The 23689-nt window shown below is 45.1% G+C and overlaps 1 protein-coding gene across 22 annotated transcripts in view; it reads left to right on the forward strand.

The window, feature by feature from the left end:
- LOC141735446 (CUGBP Elav-like family member 4) overlaps nt 1-23689 on the forward strand; it is a 788748-nt gene that overhangs the window by 581862 nt on the left and 183197 nt on the right. The gene's annotated exons all lie outside the window — the stretch shown is intronic.

Here is a 23689-nt window from a genome sequence, read left to right on the forward strand (position 1 = left end):
CAGTGTAGTTTTTAACAGTCCATTGTATCGTTCTATCTTCCCAGAGGCTGGTGCGTGATAGGGGATGTGATACACCCACTCGATACCATGCTCTTTGGCCCAGGTGTCTATGAGGCTGTTTCGGAAATGAGTCCCGTTGTCCGACTCAGTTCTCTCTGGGGTACCATGTCGCCACAGGACTTGCTTTTCAAGGCCCAGGATAGTGTTCCGGGCAGTGGCATGGGGCACAGGGTATGTTTCCAGCCATCCGGTGGTTGCTTCCACCATTGTGAGCACATAGCGCTTGCCTTGATGGGTTTGTGGCAGTGTGATATAATCAATCTGCCAGGCCTCCCCATATTTGTATTTCAGCCATCGCCCTCCATACCAAAGAGGCTTCACACGCTTGGCTTGTTTGATCGCAGCGCATGTCTCACATTCATGGATGACCTGTGCAATAGTGTCCATGGTCAAGTCCACCCCTCGGTCACGAGCCCATCTATATGTCGCATCTCTTCCTTGATGGCCTGAGGAGTCATGGGCCCACCGAGCTATGAATAGTTCACCCTTACGTTGCCAGTCCAGATCCACCTGAGCCACTTCAATCCTAGCGGCCCGATCCACCTGCTGGTTGTTCTGATGTTCCTCCGTGGCCCGATTCTTCGGTACGTGGGCATCTACATGGCGTACTTTCACAACCAGATTCTCTATCCGGGCAGCAATATCTTGCCATAGGTCAGCAGCCCAGATGGGTTTGCCTCTGCGCTGCCAGTTGCCCTGCTTCCACTGCTGTAACCACCCCCACAGAGCATTTGCCACCATCCATGAGTCAGTGTAGAGATAAAGGACTGGCCATTTTTCTCGCTCAGCAATGTCCAAAGCCAGCTGAATAGCCTTCACCTCTGCAAACTGGCTCGATTCACCCTGTCCCTCACTGGCTTCTGCAACCCGTCGTGTAGGACTCCACACAGCAGCCTTCCACTTTCGATGCTTTCCCACAATACGGCAGGACCCATCAGTGAACAGGGCATATTTCTTCTCATTTTCTGGCAGTTTATTATATGGTGGGGCCTCTTCTGCACGCGTCACCTCCTCCTCTGGTGACATTCTGAAATCCTTGCCTTCTGGCCAGTCCATGATCACTTCCAGAATTCCTGGGCGACTGGGGTTTCCCATTCGAGTTCGCTGCATGATCAGTGCAATCCACTTACTCCATGTAGCATCGGTTGCATGATGTGTGGTGGGGACCCTTTCTTTGAACATCCAACCCAGCACCGGCAGTCGAGGTGCTAAGAGGAGCTGTGCTTCTGCACCAACTACTTCCGAAGCAGCTCGAACCCCTTCATATGCTGCCAATATCTCTTTTTCTGTTGGAGTGTAGCGGGCTTCGGATCCTCTGTATCCCCGACTCCAAAACCCTAGGGGTCGACCTCGAGTCTCCCCTGGTGCTTTCTGCCAGAGGCTCCAGGTAGGGCTGTTCTCCCCGGCTGCGGTATAGAGCACATTTTTAACATCTTGTCCTGCCCGGACTGGCCCCAGGGCCACTGCATGGACTATTTCCTGTTTGATTTGTTCAAAAGCTTGTCGTTGCTCAGGACCCCATTTAAAATCATTCTTCTTCCGGGTTACTTGATACAGAGGGCTTGCAATTTGACTGTAATCTGGGATATGCATTCTCCAAAAACCCACAATACCTAAGAAAGCCTGTGTTTCCTTTTTACTAGTTGGTGGAGACATAGCTGCTATTTTGTTGATCACATCCATTGGAATCTGACGGCGTCCATCTTGCCATTTTATTCCTAAAAACTGGATCTCCTGCGCAGGTCCCTTGACCTTACTTCGCTTTATAGCAAAACCAGCGTTCAGAAGGATTTGGACTATTTTACTCCCTTTCTCAAAAACGTCTTCTGCTGTGTTTCCCCATACAATGATGTCATCAATGTACTGCAGATGTTCTGGAGCTTCACCCTGTTCCAGTGCAGTCTGGATCAGTCCATGGCAAATGGTGGGGCTGCGTTTCCACCCCTGGGGCAGTCGATTCCAGGTGTATTGGACGCCCCTCCAAGTGAAAGCAAACTGTGGCCTGCACTCTGCTGCCAAAGGGATTGAGAAGAATGCATTCGCTATATCAATCGTGGCATACCACTTGGCTGCCTTGGACTCCAGTTCGTACTGGAGTTCTAGCACGTCCGGCACGGCAGCACTCAGCAGTGGCGTGACTTCATTCAGACCACGATAGTCTACAGTTAGCCTCCACTCTCCATTAGATTTTCGCACCGGCCATATGGGACTGTTAAAGGGTGAGCGAGTCTTGCTGATCACTCCTTGAACCTCTAGTTGACGAATCAGCTCATGGATGGGAATCAGAGAGTCTCGGTTAGTGCGATACTGCCGCCGATGCACCGTTGTGGTAGCAATCGGCACCTGTTGTTCTTTGACCCTCAACAACCCCACAACAGAAGAATCCTCCGAGAGACCAGGCAAGGCAGACAACTGTTTAACTTCCTCTGTCTCCAAAGCAGCTATGCCAAAGGCCCAGCGGTACCCTTTTGGGTCCTTAAAATACCCTCTCCTGAGGTAATCTATACCAAGGATGCATGGAGCCTCTGGGCCAGTCACAATGGGATGCTTTTGCCACTCATTCCCAGTTAGGCTCACTTCTGCCTCCAGTACAGTCAACTCTTGGGATCCCCCTGTCACCCCAGAAATACAAATGGGTTCTGCCCCTCTATAGCTTGATGGTATTAAAGTACACTGCGCACCCGTGTCCACTAGAGCCTTATACTCCTGTGGGTCTGATGTGCCAGGCCATCGAATCCACACCGTCCAATAAACCCGGTTGTCCCTTTCCTCCACCTGGCCGGAGGCAGGGCCCCCCTAATACTCGTCATAGTATCCATTACTCACTTCTTGCAGAAATGACTTGGAAGTTCCTTCAAGAGGATCAGAAGCAAGATCAAGCCTTCTGCTCTGTCTGGGGAACGGCCCACTGGAAACTGGGGCGGCACTTTTCCTGGAGGGATCCCCTTTTGTGGTTGTCCTTCCTTGCAACTCCTGTACCCGTGTCCGCAGGATCGAAGTAGGTTGTCCATCCCACTTCCTCATGTCCTCTCCGTGGTCCCGCAGGTAGAACCACAGGGTGCCTTGTGGTGTGTACCCTCTGTACTCTCTCTCTTGAGTGGGGAAATGCCTGCTTCTAATAGCTGAGATGCTGGCCCGTGCAGGTGGGGAGTAGGACATATTCTCTTCAAGTTGCTGGACCTTCCGCGACAGTTTCTCCACAGCTGAGACAAGGGGGGAAGAGAGACTTTCTTCATATCGCCGGAGCCGGCCAGCTACCTCATCCACCGTTGGTCCCTCTTCACCTTTCCATTCCATTACTGCCAGGGAGTTGGCATATGACGATGGTGCGCTCCGTACAAACTTCCGCCACATGGGCCTTGTGCATCGCACCTCATCAGGGTCTGTGGGTAAGTCGGCATTGTCCAAGTCATAATAAATCATCTCCCGCACGGCTAATTCTCTCTGGTACTGGATACCTCTTTCCATGGTAGTCCACTTGCTTGGCTGACATACAACATCCTCACTGAAGGGGTACCTCTCCCTCACGCCTGACAGGAGTCGTTTCCAGAGGCTGAGGGCTTGGGTCTTTTTCCCAATCGCCTTGTCAATGCCGCCTTCCCTAGACAGGGATCCCAGCTGCCTGGCCTCCCTACCCTCTAATTCCAGGCTACTGGCCCCATTATCCCAGCACCGGAGCAGCCAGGTGACAATGTGCTCGCCTGAAAGTCGGCTGAAATCTTTTCGCATATCCCGCAGCTCACTCAAGGATAGGGATCGAGTAATTATCTCTGGTTCTGCCTCTTCCTCCTGCTCTCGTGATGACCCTGGTTCATCATCATCTCTTACTAAGCGAACTGATTTCTTTGTGTACTTCTTCTTCTGTATGGGGGCAACTGATACCGGCACGGGTTGGTTCCCTGGTTCAGTGGCAGTGGCTGCTATGGGGGTTGGAGTAACTGCAGTGTCTACCACAGGGGTTGCAGTAGCTACAGTGGCTGACGCAGGGGTTGCAGTAGCCACAGTGTCCGTCACAGGGGTTGCAGTAGCCGCAGGGGCCGCCGCAGGGGCTGCAGCAGCCGCCGGTCTGGTTTCCATCTCTTCCCCTTGAGGGTGCTGCATAATTCTGAGCAGTGCCTGGTAGATACTGGCCAGGGCCCAGCACAGCGCGGTGAGTTGTGCCTCTCTAGAATAGCCACAACATTTTCCCTTCAAATATTCTACCACTTTATCAGGGTCCTGTAATTGTTCAGGGGTGAAGTCCCAGACCATTGGAGGCGAGTAGTTCTCTAGGTACCTGCCCATGCTCTCCCACATGCCATGCCACCCCTGACTATCCAGCCTCGGAGGAGATCTCCGGGTGGTAGTCTTAAATAGTCGCTTAACCCTAAACAAGACCTGGAACGTATTCAGGAGACATAGCACTAGGAACACGCTGGTTTGAGTATCCCAAGGATATTCAAAATTCTCAAAAGCTGTCATACCTGACCCGAAGGAGAAAAGGGAGGCAAAAGGGCTGGGGAAATTATTAACAAATTCTGAGAGATGGTGTCCAATGTACGGACAGGACAGCAAAACCACATAAACACCCCAAAATAGCCGTCTGAACAGTGATGTTATCATATCATAAACAGATATCGCACAGGACAGCAGAATGACAATCCTCATCCCTCTTCCAGACATGGTAAACAGCATCGCAGGGAGTACATAAGCCATATAGGAATTTATGTAACACAGCCATGAGAACAAACCAAGCAACATGATGACCAGTGACTATTTACCTAATAAAATAAATGCATACAAAAAAAAAAACCAAAACCGTTTTTTTTCCACGTTCTAGTTGGATTCTGTCGTTATCTCAACCCTTCGAGCCCCACGTTGGGCGCCAAAAAGGACTGTCGTGGTTTAGCCTCAGACGGCAACAAAGAACCACGTGCCGCTCGCTCGCGCCTTCCTAACACAGGAAGAATCGTAAGAAAAGGCAAGACTCTTGGGTTGAGACAAAGGCAGTTTAACAGGACAGCAAAGGGAACAGGCAAACAACAACAACAACACCACCACCACCACCACCACCACCACCACCACGGATAGGGGAATATACAAACGCGATTACAGAACCGCCGCTCCCCGCCGCTCGCCGGCTGGACCCGGGACGCCCCAGCCCGCTTTTAAGCAGCAACTTCCTGCCCCCTCCCCCGGCAGCTCAGGGTGGGCGTGGCTCACATGGCATGGAATACCAGGAAAAATTAACCCTATCCCCACCGGAACCAGGACAGTAGCCCAGGAAGCCTTAGAAAGAATGGATGCGGTCAGGTTGACAGGTTTGTCTGTGCCTGCTCCTTACCTGTAATACCTAGACAACAAATGCATTTCAGAGGGAAGCTATGGGATTAATTTCATTACCACATTTTCTATAATTCCCTGACAGGGGTTGAACAGTTCTATATACTTATGAGTAAAAGTGGTGAAGACAGGTGACTTTAGGGCAGTGTGAAAGCTAGGAGCAGAGGTACAATACGCCTTTGAATGGTGAGACCATTGCATGGTTTGCTCCTGCAAAGCACTCTTCTGGTTCAAGAAGTCCCAGCTTGCAAGGCACTACCTCTGCTGCAGTCACACTAACCCACAGGAGGTCATCTCCAGCAAGATACTTCTTTTTTGCCCTCTCCCAAAAATTGCATAGTGTAAAACTCATGAGAAACCACAGTGAAAGCTACAAATCTGCCCAGTGCTTTGCTATGCAGGTAGCAGTTCAACTTAGTCTCTCTTTTCAGCATAAAGTGAGACTTCTTAGTCACCTAAACCTAAAATGACCTAAAAAAAATTTTCTTCCCCTCCCTGCCCATTTGGGTTTCTGTGGACTCAAAAGAGGAGCATTTGTCTCTAATGGAGCTTTGCCATTAACTAATTACAACCCACTGCCCAGCGCTGTAGTCCTTCTGGTGCAGGTCTATTTTCCATAAGTGGAGATTAATTAACCCTGTCTCAGCTGGGCTCTTTGCTTTGGCTTCCTTTCCTTCTGTCTTTAATGTTATTTTCTGTTATTTATGTTTTAAATTTTTTGAGACTTGGTAAATTAGCTTCATTTCTAGTGCCACTTAAAATAACTAAATAAATGTGCTTAAGACATTTAAGAAAGAGCTAGACTGTGTCTTCCCAAACCCTAACAGTGCTAAGCTCTGTGAAACTCAGATGAGCTCATGTTTTAGATAATGTCAGAGCTGGGGTTTCTAGATACAGATTTTTTCGAATAATAGTTATAATACTCTACATTTGCCTAGTCCTTTCCACTCCATCATTCCCCATAGCACATCCCAAATGTCTTGTCAACCTCCAAAGCACAGATTGTTTATTCCTATCTAGCTAAATCTTTCTTCCTTGCCATGGGCTTTTGCTTGAGTTAGGACTTCAAACCATGCTCCTATTTACACTCTGGTATTGCTTTATAAGGTATTTGAAGGCAATTTCCTCTGGGATGAAATACATCAGTTGTTTCAGCAAGGGAAAGCCACATATCTGCCCAGGGGTCTGCTCTCCATCTGCTATAAGTCAATGGAGATGCTCCACTGGGCAGAAGAGGGATCCCTTAAACATGACATGAAGAACCAAGCAGGGAAGCCTTTGCAGCCTGCATAGTAAGGGCATTTTCATGTTACTTTTTTTTTTTTCCTGGCCAACAAGCCACCTGCCTAGCAGACTAGCCAAAAGGCTTGAGGGGATTTATCTGATTCAATTTGGACAGTATCTTCCACCTTGGCTAGAGCTGGTAGGAAAACTTTCACAATTTTGATTATTTTTTTTCCCCTCTCAAAAGCTTGTGTTCCAATTAGAAATTGTAGAAACATTCTCACAGAAGTTCTCGCAAGGATAAATTGGCTCATTTTTTGATCTCCCTGTTCACAGCCTCAACCTTTCCCTCTCCTTCAGCCAGCTTAAGAGCCTTTGTTTAAGGGCAAGTGTCCTCCAAAGAGAGAGTGTAAAACCCAAGAAGACCAACGAGTATTTGTCTGTTTGCAGAGTAGCATCAGGCATCAACAGGATCTGCAAGGGGGAACAGGGAAGAATGGTGTCAAAAGGAGCCTGCTCTCTGTCTCTCTCCAATGTCTCACTCCTCTCCCTCCAGCTTTCACCCATCTCTCAGTAAAACCTCTTTTTTAACACAAATTAATTGCTACTGCAGAAAGCACTGATGGAGACAGTTAGTTGACCCCCGTGTGCAAATCAGCCTCACTGGGAAGGAAAGGGAATAAAAAAGTAAAAGCCTCAGAAGGGTGATCTTATACCGTGTCTGCCAGCAAGTCCTTGGGACAGCAGCTTTTTGGCACATCCCTGTTGCACCAAGGGCCTGCACCAATTTGGAAAGGAGGGCAGGCTATGCTGTATCCACATCTGCACAGTGAGCTGGTGAGGATGTGATACTGTGGGTGAAAGAACAAAATAAAATTCTGTTTCTTATCTTCCTCTTGCTATCCTCACTCTCACATACAACAAGGAAACCCTGTGACAGGTCCAATAGGAAAGCTTCCCTGCATCTTTTTCAGGTGCTAGGATGGGCATCCTCTTCTGGAAATATCCCCCCAAATGGGTCTGCCTATTGGCCCAATAAGAGATGTCACATTGCCTGTCCTGTCCCTGGTTTCTCAAGGGACAACATGGCTACAAACATTTCCTGCTGTCATGTCACCTCAAATTGTCACCCTGCTCAGCTCAGAAATGCAAATCACTGCAAACCAAAGTGCTGACCTGTCCTTCCCCTGATATACTGGGGGGTAAATTACATGGACATCTGCATTCTTGTCTGCTCCTGCAGAGGGGCAAAACATAGATATCCATCTTGTTTATAGCCCTCCTTCTAACCCTCCTTTTGTCTTGCAGATTGGGTGAATCTGGAGCCTCTCAGAAGCTCTCTGGTTACGAACTGAACTGAGCAAACTTCAAAGGGAGTAAAAGAGGTTGTGCAGGATTTCAAGAGTTTCTCCACACCTTTACTGAACCAAAGCTCACCCCTCCCACTATACCTTGGATCCTGGGTTTTGATGAAGCTTTGCACAGACAGCCAAGCAATTTAGTCTCAGATTCAAAGTTCAGGGCATTTCTGAGGGTATAAGAAACCAGTAGAGGAAGTTAAATACACAGACAGATAGACCCTTGTGTGAATAAAACTAGCTTACAGCTAGTGAAATGTTACCTCTGACTGCCTGTGCTTCCCTTAGGTTTCCTTTGTGCTGCTAGGAATATGTAACATATTAGTTATATTCTCATTAGTGTAGCTCGGAAATGTGTTTGTGTTCTCCATTTAGCTCAGTCTTTTTTATCTGTTCCTCTAGCTCCACACTCATGCTGAGCAGGCTCAAACCCTTCATCGTTGGGCAGGAATGGGGGAGAGGAATTACAATGGAATTTTGTAAGAGGTTGGCTGTCCTCATGAGGAATCCCCATGCTGGGGAAGGGAACTAAAGGACTGGGTATATGCTCCACTTAAATATGTCTTTGCCCTTATCTGCCCTTTCCCATGTACTGATGTGGTACTATCTCAATGGGCTTTGGAAACAGGAGTCAGGGGACAAGTGATGGGAGCAGATGCTCAATATGCTGAAAGCTAAGGAATGCATTTTTTTCATTATTATTTTCATTTATTTGAAATGAAAGTTGAGCTGAGAATCCAGCAATGGGTGTTTCTAATTCAGAGTCTGACAGAAGTGCCTGAGTCTAGTTTCTCCAAGACATAGCTTGACGCTTCTGATCCGTTCACATCTCATCACCAAAGCAGTGTTAAATCATAGAATTGCCTAGGTTGGAAGGGACCTTTCAGATCATCTAGTCCAACCATCAACCTAACTCTGACAAAAACCATCACTAAACCATATTACTAAGCACTATGTCTACTCATCTCTTAAATACCTCCAGGGATGGTGACTCTACCACTTCCCTGGGAAGCCTCTTCCAATGCTTAATAACCCTTTCAGTGTAAAAATTTTCCCTAATATCCAGTCTAAACCTCCCCTGGAGCAACTTGAGGCTGTTTCCTCTTGTCCTATCGCTTGTTACTTGGGAGAAGAGACTGACCCCCACCTCTCTACAGCCTCCTTTCAGGCCTCCCCTCAGCCTCCTTTTCTCCAGGCTAAACAATCCCAGTTCCCTCAGCTGCTCCTCATAAGACTTGTTCTCCAGACCCCTCACCAGCTTTGTTGCCCTTCTCTGGACCCACTCCAGCACCTCAATGTCTTTCTTGTAGTGAGGGGCCCAAAACTGGACACAGTACTCAAGGTGGGGCCTAGTCCTACTCACCACACTGTTCCTGATACAGGCTGGGACCAACTGGGCACACTGCTGGCTCATATTCAGCCAGCAGTCGACCAACACCCCCAGGTCCTTTTCTGCCAGGCAGCTCTCCAGCCACTCCTCCCCAGGCTTGTAACGCTGCATGGGGTTGTTGTGACCCAAGGGCAGGACCTGGCACTTGGCCTTGTTGAACCTCATACCATTGGCCTCGGCCCATGGATCCAGCCTGTCCAGGTCCCTCTGCAACGCCTTTCTACCCTCAAGCAGGTCAACACTCCCACCTAACTTGGTGTCATCTGCAAACTTACTGAGGGTGCACTCAGTCCCCTCGTCCAGATCATTGATAAAGATATTAAAGACAACTGGACCCAATACTGAGCCCTGGGGAACACCACTTGTGAATGGCCACCAACTGGATTTAACTCCATTCACCACCACTCTCTGGGCCCAGACATCCAGCCAGTTTGTAACCCAGCAAAGAGTACTCCCGTCCAAGCCATGGGCAGCCAGTTTCTCCAGGAGGATGCTGTGGGAAACCATATCAAAGGCCTTACTAAAGTCCAGGTACACAACATCCACAGCCTTTCCCTCATCCACCAAGTGGGTCACCTTGCCATAGAAGGAGATCAGGTTTGTCAAGCAGGACCTGCCTTTCATGAACCCATGCTGACTGGGCCTGATCGCCTGGTTGTCCTTCATGTGATGCATAATGGCACTCAGGATGATCTGTTCCATGACCTTCCCAGGCACCGAGGTCAGACTGACAGGCCTGTAGTTCCCTGGATCCTCCTTCTGGCCCTTCTTGTGGATGGGTGTCACATTGGCTAGCCTCCAGTCAACTGGGACCTCCCCAGTTTGCCAGGACTGCTGGTAAATGATGGAAAGTGGCTTGGTGAGCACTTCCGACAGCTCCCTCAGTACCCTTGGATGGATCCCATCTGGCCCCATAGACATGTGTATGTCCAGGTGTTGGAGCAGGTTCCTCACCATCTCCCTTTGGACTACAGGGGCTTTATTCTGCTCCCTTCCCCTATCTACTAGCTCAGGGGTCTAGGTACTCAGGGAACATTGGGATGGCTCTAGGGGGAGAATCAGAGTTGGTGAATGACTGTACACCACTTCCCTGGCACACTTCTCCAGTGCAGTGCTGGGAACATTGCTGAGGTGTAAAACAGAAGTCCTGAGTAGTTCTTCAAAGGCTTCTCTTTTCATATGTACAGGCTATTCTTCATGATCTGAGATATATTCTAGTTTGGGTTATTGTGTTTTGACAATCATAGGTACAAGGGGATTGAATATTTTTATTTTCCTGCAAAACCATACATAACTGCAATACTGTTTAGTGGATCCCCTGATGCCCTGCCATAGAAGCAGACAAATTTTGCAGGAGGTGGTAAAACAGCTCCTCTGAGTGAGGGGCTACAGTCTGAAGGAAAGAACAAGTTTGAGGACTGCCTGAATCCATGTAATACATGAATACAGCCACGAGGAACTCTTGCACCTCAGAAACCCTGCAAGCTGGATCCATGCCAGGATTTTGTGCATCTTTCTCCAGTAACAAACATTTTGAAGTTTGGGCGTTTATTTCTGCTCCAAAGATGTTTGCTCACAGCTCCATGCAGGCAACCAGGACACCACCCAGGCTATAATACCATGCTACAAACACAGGGAAAGAGAGAAGCGAACATCAGAGGTCAGTAGGACAAAGTGGCCCATTTCCTTCCCTTTTCTGAGTACTTGTCAGCCTCATATGCCATCCTAAGTTTGCCTGTTGTTATCTTGAGGCTAGCCTCTGTGGGTGCTCCAGTTTTTCCTGTGTAGTGAAGAAAACAGTGTGAAATGATGCTCAAGAGTAAGTCCCTCTTCTTAATGCAGGAATGGCAGAATCGTCTGCCTGGGCTCAGGGGGTGCTGTCCAGACAGCAGTTTGCAGACAAACATGACAACTTGCTGTAGGACATGTGGTTAATCTGTCTGTCAAAACCTGGAGATGGCTGCATAAAAACAAAGACATTTATCCAAAGTAAGTGTGCACAGGCTGGAACTGAATCCCATTCCCAGAGTTAGGCAAGATGAGTCTTATTTCTGAGAGTCAAAGGCCTGAAATTGTGTTGCAGGCTCATACTTCAGCATCCCTATCCAATACCCAGGATCTCAGGTTCCAGCACTTAGCATAGGTTGGCACAGGTGGTCCCACAAAACTGTGGACAACGAGTATTGTCCTTGTGCAAATTAACAGCATAGTAGGTTTTGGCAGCATCCAGCCACAGCAGAGTAATCGGCAAAGGGAGATGCATTTAAGCAGTATTGGAAACATTAGAAATCCATCCAGTGCTGCAGGTTAAAAACTGCTCCAGGATTGCAAGTTCAGCATTTTAGGGATCAGTGGGAGATTTCTCTGGAGATTAAGAGCAATTGAAAAGATCAACTTCCTCTCTATAGAGAATTTTTAATAAGGCTGAAAATAAAATGCTGTCTCCCTCAGCCTTCCTGGCAGAAGAGATCCAAAGTGCCCCCCTGTTGTTTCAGTAATTCAAACTTCAGCTTTAGCCAGCCAAATAGGCCTGAAATTCACCTGTGAAAGTTCACGAGGCTAAGTGGGATTCAGAATAAACTCCTCTTGATTCCAAACTCATGTATAACGCAGTAAGGAACTTTGCTCAAAAGCAGCTCTGGCTTGCTGTTATATTTACGATGCTCCAAAAGAAAGAACAGGAGGCAAACTGACACCACATCACAGGCAGCATAATGGGAGGGGAAGGAAAGAGCACAGCCACCAACTTATTATAAGTTGACATTCCTCTGTAGCTGGGCAGCACCTAAATCTGCCTCTTCTCCCTCCTCAAATTGAGATCGCAGCATTGCCCAAATACAGAGACGAAGTCCGTGTCCTCCCTCAGAGAACAAAATAAATAAGGCAAGCACTGAAGGAAGAAGCAACACAATAAGGAGGGTTGTTTCATCAGCCAGTTGGAAGGGAAAACTGAAGCTGAAAATGAGCATTGCAAGCTTATAATTTTTACTTGAGACATTTTTGTTTACACAGATGTATACTCAAAGGTGTGTTGAAGGCAAGCTCTCCATCTGTCAATGCTGTTGGTCTGCTGGAGAGTCCTGGGGCTGGTTCTGGGGTGACCCAGTTACCCGTGGCAGAAGGCAATTGCTGAGTGTGCCTATAGAGCACCACTGGCAGATGGCACTGGGCTGGCAATGCCACTAGACACCTGGACAAGGTGGAAATTTCAGCTTCAGCAAGCTCAGTTGGTTTGTTTCACAAAGAGCTATTCAGATAGTCCAACGTGTACCTCACTGCTTTTTTCCGCCACAAACCCCATACAGTAGACCAGGAGCTCTGCCAGCTCTCTGTAGCTCAAGACCAACCAGTTGGCCACTGTGATCTAGGGATCACCCAAGTTCACTGGTGTCGTGGTTTTGGCCAGATTGGCCAATCAGAATGACAGATGGCCCTCCCCTCCATCTCTCCAAAGAGAGGAGAGGAAGAGATAAGGAGATTTACGAGTTTAGAAAAAGAACTAAACTACTTTAATGAAAATATTAATACAAAATTAAATAATAAATAATAAAATAAAATAATAAATAAAAGTATACAATATATACAAAACCGTATCCAGCTCCCAGGATGACGATCGCGTCACCAGCAGGCACAGGGAAAGTCCCAGACTGGAGTCAGTGACGGACAGGAGCTGGATTCCAGATCTGGAGTCAGGAATGCTCGGATCGGGATCAAAAGCAGACAGACAGACACGGTCCTCCTTGGATGCCGGCCATTGAAGAAAGAGACTTGACCCTTTGATCACTTAGCTTTTATACTGAGCGTGATGCAGATGGGATGGAATACCCTGTTGGTTAGTTTTGGGTCACCTGTCCTGTCTGCTCCTCCCTACAGGTGTGACCACTCTACACTTTTCCGCTTCCGACCCTCCAACGTGGCAAATAGCGAAGTTAGCTGACCTTGGTTGTTATAGCAATAAGTCTAAGCAAGAGCCTCTGTGCATACCGTTCCTTGGTATAATCAGGTCTTATCCCTCTGAGAGTGAACAGTTTCTGAACAATATGCTATTAATTTCAGAGTTTAGTCAGTTAGAAGAGGCCCAGCTAAAAAATAAAATTACAAATTAGAAAATTGGTTCTGTTTTACCTCAAACCAGGACAACTGGAGACTTTGAAAGCTTTTCTGTTGCATCAGCAGCCATGCATTCAGGGCTGTCACATTTTAAAATGTCCACAGCAGGTTGCAGCAGCTACCTACCTTAGAAAAGCAGCTTTCCTACATTAGCTATACTTTGCATATTTGCACAAAAAGGTCACATCTAAATTCGCTTCTCTGTTGGTTAGTGTGGGTGGCTCACCCTGTTTGTTTTAAAAAACTGTCCTCAAATTGTAAATAGATTTCTGGAAACCTACAGCTATTGCCTATAGACAGAATAGACATGTAAATTTTAGGTAGCTGGTGTTAAGTGAGATAAATCCATGACAGAGTATTAGGAATCAGATTCTGACATTTATTTGGGTTATTGTTTCACTGAGGAAATACATACAATGGTTATGTCTAATCATGAATTCCAGAGCTGATCCAAAATCTTTCTTCTCTCCTTCCTTCCCTTCTCTCTTTAATTACCTCACTAATGTGGTAAGATGTTTGTTGTTGTTTTCTTTCAAGTATATGATGTTTGCAGTTTTCTGGGACTGGAGTAACTGAAGTGCAATGAGTGATTCATTTGAAATAGTAAATATTTAACAACTAAATGGCACCCTTTTTTTCCAGATCCCTAGGTTCTTTCTAGCTCTATTCATACTATATATAATACTATACTCCTTCTATGTATATACTATACCATATATATGCTGAACAGTTTAATTATATTTGTCTTAGAAGTGCGAAGTGACATTAAAAGAAGGTAAATATTACAAAATTGTCTCTGAAGACATTTGACAATGCCAATATTAGGCTGACACAGGCAAATTTAATTCTGCTTAATTGTATTTCTGTTTTGTGATTTCATGACTCACTTTTTAATTGCATAATCACACGGGTTTTTTTGAGGGCTACCAAACTTGAGAGTACAAAAGCCAAAGCTGGAGTAAATCAATTTGGTGTGCTCATTCTCAATAGTACAGGCATCTCAGGTTGTGCTGAACACCCTATCCCAAATAAAAACAGCAATAGGTTTTCAAAATTATGCTATTGTTGGTGCCTTGGAGGCTGCAGTACATCAGCATAACAACCTCCTCAGGTCTGGGGACCATGATCAACTGGATGGTCTTGGGAATATGTTTGCCTCCTTTGCACCGGGCTGTTTGTTGCTACTTAAAGATTTGGCTGGGTGTTTAGAATGCTGATCATATTTGCAGGTTTCTTAAGTGTATCAGGGAAAAGGAGTGAAAAACTATACTTCATAATATATAGGAGATAAAAGATGAAGACATACTGCAGAATTAGTTTTGGTGTAAATTTGTGAGAAGTAGGAATGTTGCATTTATGTTTTTTGATGAAATTGTTTCCTGCAACATTTGCTGCATTATAGTTAATGGAATTTATGGGAACGGCTTGTAATTCTCCAAAACTGCCAGGTGTGGTCATTTCAGCCAGCGCAATGTGAATTATGCAATAAGCCATCACCTTAATTAAAACAAATTGTGTTTACTGTATCAGTCCATACTATAAATCACTCCCTAGGGCCCCTCTTCAAGATTTGTGCTTGGCCTACTCTTGAGAAATGTTGACAGCAGCCTCCATTACAAAAAACATTTTTGAGCTTTTTGTTCTAATATCCTTCTCCAGGATCCAGCCTTTGAGCTCACTGCCCTGATATACAAAACAAATCTTATCCAAAAAGCAAGACAGAAATCACATGAAAAAGACAGAATAACTCATTTCTCTTTTCTCTCCTGGTTTTGCCGTGTGCACTTCTGTAGACTGTGGCAGTGTAAGATAAAGTTTATCGATTGCAATAATGATAATAATAAAAGCCAAAAAAGGAAACATGCAGACTAATTGTTTTCATCCAAAGTTAGGAGGCACATGGGATTCCTCACGCTCCCTACTATAATTAGACTGAACAACAAGACAACCAGATTATTAGTCCTTTGTGTAGCTCCAGTTTAATGAAGAGAATGACCATTGGGTATTTATATTAATTTGAGCTCAAAGCAGCTTAAAATGAAGCGTTAAATACAGTATATCATACTGCAGGATGAAATAACTCACCTTTTAAAGACAAACCATCATCTTATTTGTAACCTCTGATGTGGGGGGAAAGATTTTTGCTTCGTTCAGTTTGGATCTGGCTGCTGAGACCATTCAGCCCTACCAAACTTTAAGCGAGTGTGTTTGCTCATGTTTCCTTGCACTGAACATTAAAATAAAGTAGTTAAGTACTTTGTTCAAAAGGGGTATAGTTAAGAGTTCCCTGTATTAAAATATTAGACTCAAAGTGGTGATTTCTGGGTTTAGTTATATTAGAGAGATACTATTGCAAGTCTGGAAGAGATGCTGTTTAAGACAGTCCTGCACAGGTTAAAATGCACAGGGAAATCCTAACAGAAGGCTAATGCAAATTTGAAGAGCTCAAGCAAGCATTCATAGCCCCTTTTGCAGGAGTTGCTTAACTCCTGATAATTTTGGGGATCCTATAGGTGAAGCTGCTTTTGTAAAACTGATGAGGGAAGTGAACCATTTATATCTAAAACTATTTGGCAACTCCAGTTACTTTGAAATTGCTGAAACCTCATAATGAAAAACCAGGTCATTGAACATAAAATCAGACCCTAGAGCCTGATTGGAAAGCCATTAAAGCCAATGAAAAGGGACCCACTGGCTGGAGACAACATTGGAGCAGATCCCACGGAGAATAATCTAAACTGAATCTGTCTCCATATTTATTTTCCTCTTGATATATACCTAAAAGAAGCCCAGATAGATTTGCAGTGACCATAACAATGTCTACCTGTTTGTTGTGAAGATTATTTCAATTTATATCAAAGCAGGTGTCCATCTCACCCAGCAGCCTCACTCTGATGGTGTTTAGGTCTTTGGATGAAAGCCTCTGTCACACAAACAAGCAAACATATCCAAAGAACAGGTTTAAGCACTGAGAAGGAAACAAGGCAACATGCATTTTCTTTTACTGAAAAGGAAAGTAGACACAATTGGAAACAGCATATGCCCAGACTGTGACTACTGTTCTTCAGACAAAGTCTGAAAATAAGTGGCATCAACAAGTATTATCAAGGAACAGCTGGAACACACGTACTAAAAAGTGAATACCTTCAGAACAGTGGATAAATAACTTAGTTGCATTTGCCTATATATTTGTTGAGTGGCTATGACTGTTTGGTTTATGAATTCAAAAGCCATTTATTGATGCTGTAGTACGGGCCCACTGCACAAAGCTCGGGAAACTCAAAATGCAAAAGCCAGCAGAATGGGTCCTTCAACCTCCAATAACCATAAGTACATTTTCCATCTCTTACTATTAGGATTGCACTGTATCTGAGTGGTTTACAATTTCTCATTGTGTTTAATTTTTTTTCTTTGCCCAAATTTAATCACAAAAAGCAGGTGTCTCACGGAGCCTGCATTCACTGTAGTTTTTGTGTTACAGGAGTCTGAAAGTACATGCTTACTTTTTCTTTTTAATGATCAAAATAAGGATTTTTTTTTATTTTTCTTTGGTTTTTTGACAACTCCAAAATAGCTGTGGAGATTATCTTCCAACTTTCTAAATAAATTCATTGCTGGCCTGTGAATAAGAAAGTGTGAGAAAATGTCAACCCCACAAAGGTAATTTTGGGGGAAAGTTATAAACCACTGAAAACAGCAGCTTATAATGAAAGTGTCATCTCAACTATAAAAGGTACCTCAATGCACTGAACAGGCACCGTAAAACATGATTGAAAGGGAGTTTAGAGATATTGCTAATGGCTCCGACATAAGGAGTGTAGCTATAAAAGATGAAAAGATTCATAGCTAAAACTGCCCACTGCAAATCTTTGAAGAATGTCTAACTACCCAGGCGTGCCAGAGATGCGTGATTGCCAACAGAACTGGTCACGCAAATCTGCTCAGACAGAGACCTTCAAACACTTCATGCTTTTACTTCCTCTGAAAGTAATGCGATTGTTCTGCAGAGAGACAGCTCAAGTCCCCAGGCTCGTGTTGGGGGCACTGTATTTACTTCATTTACAGTTGTTGCATCAACATCAGATCGTCCCCAAACCATTGTTGACAATGTATGGAATAATTTGATGGTGCACTCTGCACAAACTTCCTTAGCAAAGATTGTTTACATGGCATTTCATCAGGGTCTACATTCGCTTGCCAGTCACCATAAATCACCTCTTGCACAGCCAGTTCCCTCAGGTACTTGATGCCTTTTTCCATGCTCGTCCACTTACTGGGACGGCACTTGATATCATCCTTAAATGGATACCTGCCCTTTACAGCTGATAGCAGTCACCTCCAGAGACTGAGAGTGATTTTCTCCCAATCGCTTTATCAATACCTCCATCTCTGGCCAGGTTTCCCAACTGCCTGGCTTCTCTACCTTCTAAGTCTATGGAATTGGATCCATTATCCCAGCATCGGAGCAACCAGGAGACAAGTGTCTCCCCTTCTTGATGACTAAAGTCCTTCCTCATGTTTCTCAAATCCTTCATAGAGAAGGATTTAACAATTAACTCTACATCTGAGTCCGCCTCCTGCGTTGATGCTGCCTTAGCAGGACCCTTTCCTTTATCTGCTTTAGCAGGACCCTCTCCTGGATCTTCATCAGAAGAGGCAGGGGAAGGAGCTGATTTCCTTTTCTGCTTCCTGGTCACTGGGGCAACTTGTACTGGTTCTGTTGGAGTTTGAGTACCAGCAGTACTCATTTTTGAAGCAGCTGGAGTGACTGGTGCTGGGATGCGCTAGAGCATGGCCTGCACTGGTGGGGGGGTGGCTGGCATGGCCGATGCCGCTGGGGCCAGGGACGGTGGGGCTGATGCCCCAGCATCAAGTGTAAGTGCAACGAGTGTAAGCAAGAGCCTCTCACTGAACAGAAAGTTGTCTCTGCTTCACCCCAAACCAGGACAGTAGGTCAAGGTCATATATGACGATGACTATGCATTTTATTTAGGGCATTTCAAAAAGTGGATTTCAAGGTAAAGCAGTGTTGAAGACTGTGAGGAAAATTATTTTTTTAAATAATTGGTCAACAGCTGAAATAATAAGAATAAGAAGAGCTGTGTTTTGGGGAAAAGTTACTCTTTTACTTCAATACGAACTTTCTGCCTAAGACTCCTCTGTTTCTCTTTCTGACTGACTCCATGTTAGAGATATGAAAAACAATATGAGCATCTAAGCCTGTGTGTTGGGTTGACCCTGACTGGGCACCAGGTGCCCATCAAGTTGCTCTATGACTCCCCCTCCTCAACTGGACAGGAGGGGAGAAAAAATACGACAAAAGGCTTGTGGGTTTAGATAGGGACAGGGAGAGATCATTCACCAATTACTGTCACGAGTGAAACAGACTCAACTCGGGGAAATCTATTTAATTTATTACCAATCAAATCATAATAGGGTAATGCTAAATAAAACCAAATCTTAAAACACCTTCACAGAATCATAGAATGGTTTGGGTTGGTAGGGACCTTTAAAGGTCATACAGTCTAACCCCCCAGGAATGAGCAGGGGGGACATCTTCAACTAGATTCAGTTGCTCAGAGCCCCCTCCAACCTGACCTTGAATGATTCCAGGGATGGGCCATCTACCACCTCTCTGGGCAACCTGTTCCAGTGTTTCACCACCCTCATGGTAAAAAATGTCTTCCTTGTATCTAGTCTGAATCTACCCTTTCTTAGTTTAAAACCATTACCCCTTGTCCTATTGCTACAGGCCCTGCTAAAAAGTTTGTCCCCATCTTTCTTGTCGGCCCCCTTTAAGTACGGAAAGGGTGCGATAAGGTCTCCCCGGAGTCTTCTCTTCTCCAGGCAGACCAACCCCAACTCTCTCAGCCTGTCCTCATAGGAGAGGTGTTCCATCCCTCTGATCATCTTCATGGCCCTCCTCTGGACCTGCTCCAACAGGTCCGTGTCCTTCTTATGTTGGGGTCCCCAGAGCTGCATGCAGTGCTCCAGGTGGGGTCTCACCAGAGCAGAGTAGAGCAAGTGGACATTGTTGGCTCATGTCCAGCTTTTCATCCACCAGTACCCCCAAGTCATTCTTGGCAGGGCTGCTCTCAATCCCTTCATCACCCAGCCTGTATTGATACCAGGGGTTGCCCCGACCCAGGTGCAGGACCTTGCGCTTGGCCTTGTTGAACCTCCTGAGGTTCACATGGGCCCACTTCTCGAGCTTGTCCAGGTCTCTCTGGATGGCATCCCATCCCTCAGGCATGTCAACCACACCACTCAGCTTGGTGTCTTTGGCAAACTTGCTGAGGGTGCACTCGATCCCACTGTCTATGTCATTGATGAAGGTATTAAACAGTACTGGTCCCAATACAGACCGCTGAGGGACACCACTTGTCACCGTTCTCTATCTGGACATTGAGCTGTTGACCACTACCCTCTGGATGTGACCATTCAATCAATTCCTTATCCACCAAACAGTCTACTCATCAAATCCATCTCTCTCCAATTTAGAGAGAAGGATGTTGTGGGGAACCACGTCAAAGGCCTTACAGGGGGGTTGGACTAGATGATCTCCAGAGGTCCCTTCCAATCCTACCATTCTGTGATTCTGTGTGTGGGCTACTATGTCTTGCTGCTGAAAAGGACTTGCAGTGATTTTCTCTGCTTCAGCCTCCCACAGTAAGGCGACCATCTCAGTGCTGTAACAACAACTATTACAGAGGCCACATCTTGTTCAAGGAGCCCATAGGTTCACAGGTGGATACCTGCTTTACACCTTTAAAGGGTCTCAGCTCCAAGTTTTCTCATGTTTGCCTTTGTGTGATGGATCATATCTATTCATTATTAGGATATAGTACCTTCAGAAACTCAGTAGGGTACATCTTTTTTGCTGCAAGCATTTTCTATTGCTTAAGGACATATGTGGTTTTCATGGCTGGCAAACATGAGATTGGATGGGACATGTGTGCACTCAAACTTCTGCAATAAGACAATTTAGAGGTCTGTGTAATTAATCTCTACTAGGAAGTAGTAGAAGCCATATTGTGTGCGCAAAATTCAATCAAAGGGGAATTTACATCAGGTACAAGGAAGTCCTCATGATGAATTTTCTTAGATCCTGGATGAGGGCCCCAAGGGCAGGAGATGTAACGTTTTATCAGAACTACTTAAAATGAGGATAGGCAAAATGTTTTTGAACATTAAGTGGGAAATGTCCCATGTCATCAGAGGGCCACATAACCATTTCTAATTACCCTAAGTCATCTCCATAGTGTGGTCTGACACTACTGTCCTCACCCTGTTCACTTTGAAGTTTCTTCTGCCTCTGGACAGAACAAATTCAGATGTACCAAAATACACATATTTTATAAGACTTGCTTTGGATTACCAGTGAAATGCATATTGTTCCTTAGAGTAAAAAAAGCTCATCACAAAAGGCAGGATCAATCTGTCAATCCCCATTCTTATGTCGACTGCTTGCCCAAATTTATTATTGAAGGAGCATGCACAGAAATTTCCATAGTATGAAAATATAAAGAAAAGGACTGAATAAATTATCTGGGAAAGTACAGCAAAATGGCAACATTTATCTTAACCTGTGTCTACTGCTCTCATCCCTGTACCATGCACTTTAAATTGGATTGGTATCCTATAAGAGACTGTCAAGGATTTAATTTGTTCTGCTTGACATACAGATGTACAATTGGTAAAACTGCATCTTATCTTATTAATTGTCTACAGTGCTAAGTCTGTATCTAGTTATTGACTTCAAAAGTCAGGTTTCATCTATACAATTCCCTGATTCAACATCAGTCCAACCACCTCCAGCTCTATCTCTTCATCTTTCAGCTTACCTTCCTCAGTTAAAGCACCTTCCTCTTTGCAAATGCTGGGTTTTGGGTTTTTGTAATCAATCAAGACTGGGGTTTAGGGATAGAGGAGTGAAGGGGTGAGGTTCCTTGTTTCTGGTAGCATCCTTGTATCTAGTGTGCCTAAAAAAATTCATTGTGAGCTGGTACTCAAGAACTTGGTTAATATTTTGAGCTTTTAAAGCAAGAAGGGTTTTTCTAGGGTTTGGAGGGGGGTATTACTAGCTCTAATAACATTTCTGTTTACTAACAGAACTGTAGAGTCTAGTGATCACAAAGAAATTTCTCTGTCTGATGGTTTTTGAGCACATTCTGGTACAAATCCAGATTAGCATGCTGACATTCTAATGAGTCAACAAAGTGCTTTTCCAAACTTGCTGTAACCTTTCCTGTTCACAGACGCATGCTGCAAATAAAGCTGCTTGTAAAACTGGCTATTTTTTCCAGCACATCCAAAGAATTCCTGTAGAACTGTCATGGTTTGAGCTGGGTTGGCCAATGACAAGACAAGAGATGCTCTCCCCCACCTCTCACTCCAAGGAAAGGAAGAAGAGAGATAAAGAGATTTATGAGTTTAGAAAAAAACTAAACTACTTCAATGGAATATTAATAATAAAATAAAAAAGGAAATAATGAAATAGATACATTATATACAAATATACACAAAACTATATCAAGCTCCCAGGGAGATATCACCAGCAGGCACTGGGGAAGTTCCAGACTGGACTCAGTGACAAATGGGAACTGGAACACACTGACCAGGATCAAAGGCAAATAAGCTGACAGGGTCCTCCTCAGACATCAGTCATTGAAGAAAAGAGAGCCATTGAAGAAGCCGAGCCATTGAAGAAGAGCCAACCTGACCCCTTTGCTCCCTCAGCTTTTATACTGAGTATGGCAGATGGGATAGAATACCCTATTGGTCAGTTCTGGGTCACCTGACCTGAACAGAAAGTTGGCTCTTCTCCACTCCAAACCAGGACAGAACTAGTTATTTATTTTACACTTCTAGCTGAAAAGAACTTTGGCTTTTGAGTTTTCATTTTTAAAAAGCAAATAAACCTCCAGATGTTTTCTGAGAAGCATACATTTCTATGACATATTGTGTGTTAGTCTAAATGCCTGGTGCCTTCTCTGCAAATATTCTTCATGTAAACTTTTTGAGTAACTGTTGGGAGGAGAACGTCAGAAAGAAAACACTGTTTTCTTCCACTTCTTCCCCCCATGATACATACTAGTGCCATCCTGGGGACCGGCCTTGTCGTGCACCTGACTTAGACCAACAAGTGGATGGTTCATTCCCATTCCCTCTTCCCGGCAATGTGAGCAACGACAATTGTAGGAGGCGGCTACAAACTTGCCATGGTGAAACACTACTGGGGACAGTTCTCCACGGGGTGCTTCAGTAATCCCCCATTCCCAACAACACCAATTTGCTTTTCACAGGGAACATAAGAATATAATATAAGAACATAAGTACAATTATAGTCAATCAGACCAACAGTCATTCTCACAGATATTCCATCTCCTAGAGTAGTCAATCATAAATCAGAGGGAAAATTACAGGAGCAATACTTTCCTAGCTTCCTGCAATTGGCATCTTGGGGATATCCTGAGCCAGAGGTACTTTCTTTGTATCAGTAGTTTTCAATGGATTTTTCTTCCATGAGTTGTCCTGTTGTTTTTGAGTTCATGGGGATGTTTTAGATGCTGGTTTTGCATCACTGACATTTCTCACTATTTAAGCAGGACCATTTGTCCCCGGAGAAGTTAGTCAAAGAACCTCAAGACTGGCAACTTGTACAATCATAAAATAATGCATTGAAGACTTTTTTCAGTTTACAAAATGCTGACAGCTTTAGGGTAGATGTATAGCATGGCAGTTTCGGAGAGAAGAGCCGTGGGTCCTGGCTGCACAGGGCAGTGATGCTTACCAGATGTCATTACCCAAGGTGGAATCCCAAATCAGTGGTGGTTTAAACTTTGCAGGAGAGCTGTAAACTGCAGGAGTTCAGCAGGTGTTGTATGAACAATCGTAATAGCCCTGTAGCAGGGGGGAACCTCCAAGGCAAAGTTGGGTGGATGTACAGGTGGACCGGTTTCATCCTCAAGAGTTAAAGCCACCTCCAGTCACAAGTGAGAGCCACAAGACAAAGAGCGTGAGGTTTTCAGAAGGTCCTGTGGCACCTTTGCCATGTACAAATGATCCAGAAGCAGCATTTTCTAACAGCTGGCAAGCAATGCTGATTATACATATCACAGGCTGCGCCCATGCCTCCTGAACAGTGTGCCAGCTCACAACGAGGAAATTGCTCTGCTCTTAAGAAGCAGCGGATAGTTGTCATGTTTTGTTGGAAGATGAGGTG

This window comes from Larus michahellis, chromosome W, assembly GCF_964199755.1.
Source record: "Larus michahellis chromosome W, bLarMic1.1, whole genome shotgun sequence".
Classification (NCBI taxonomy): Eukaryota; Metazoa; Chordata; class Aves; order Charadriiformes; family Laridae; genus Larus; species Larus michahellis.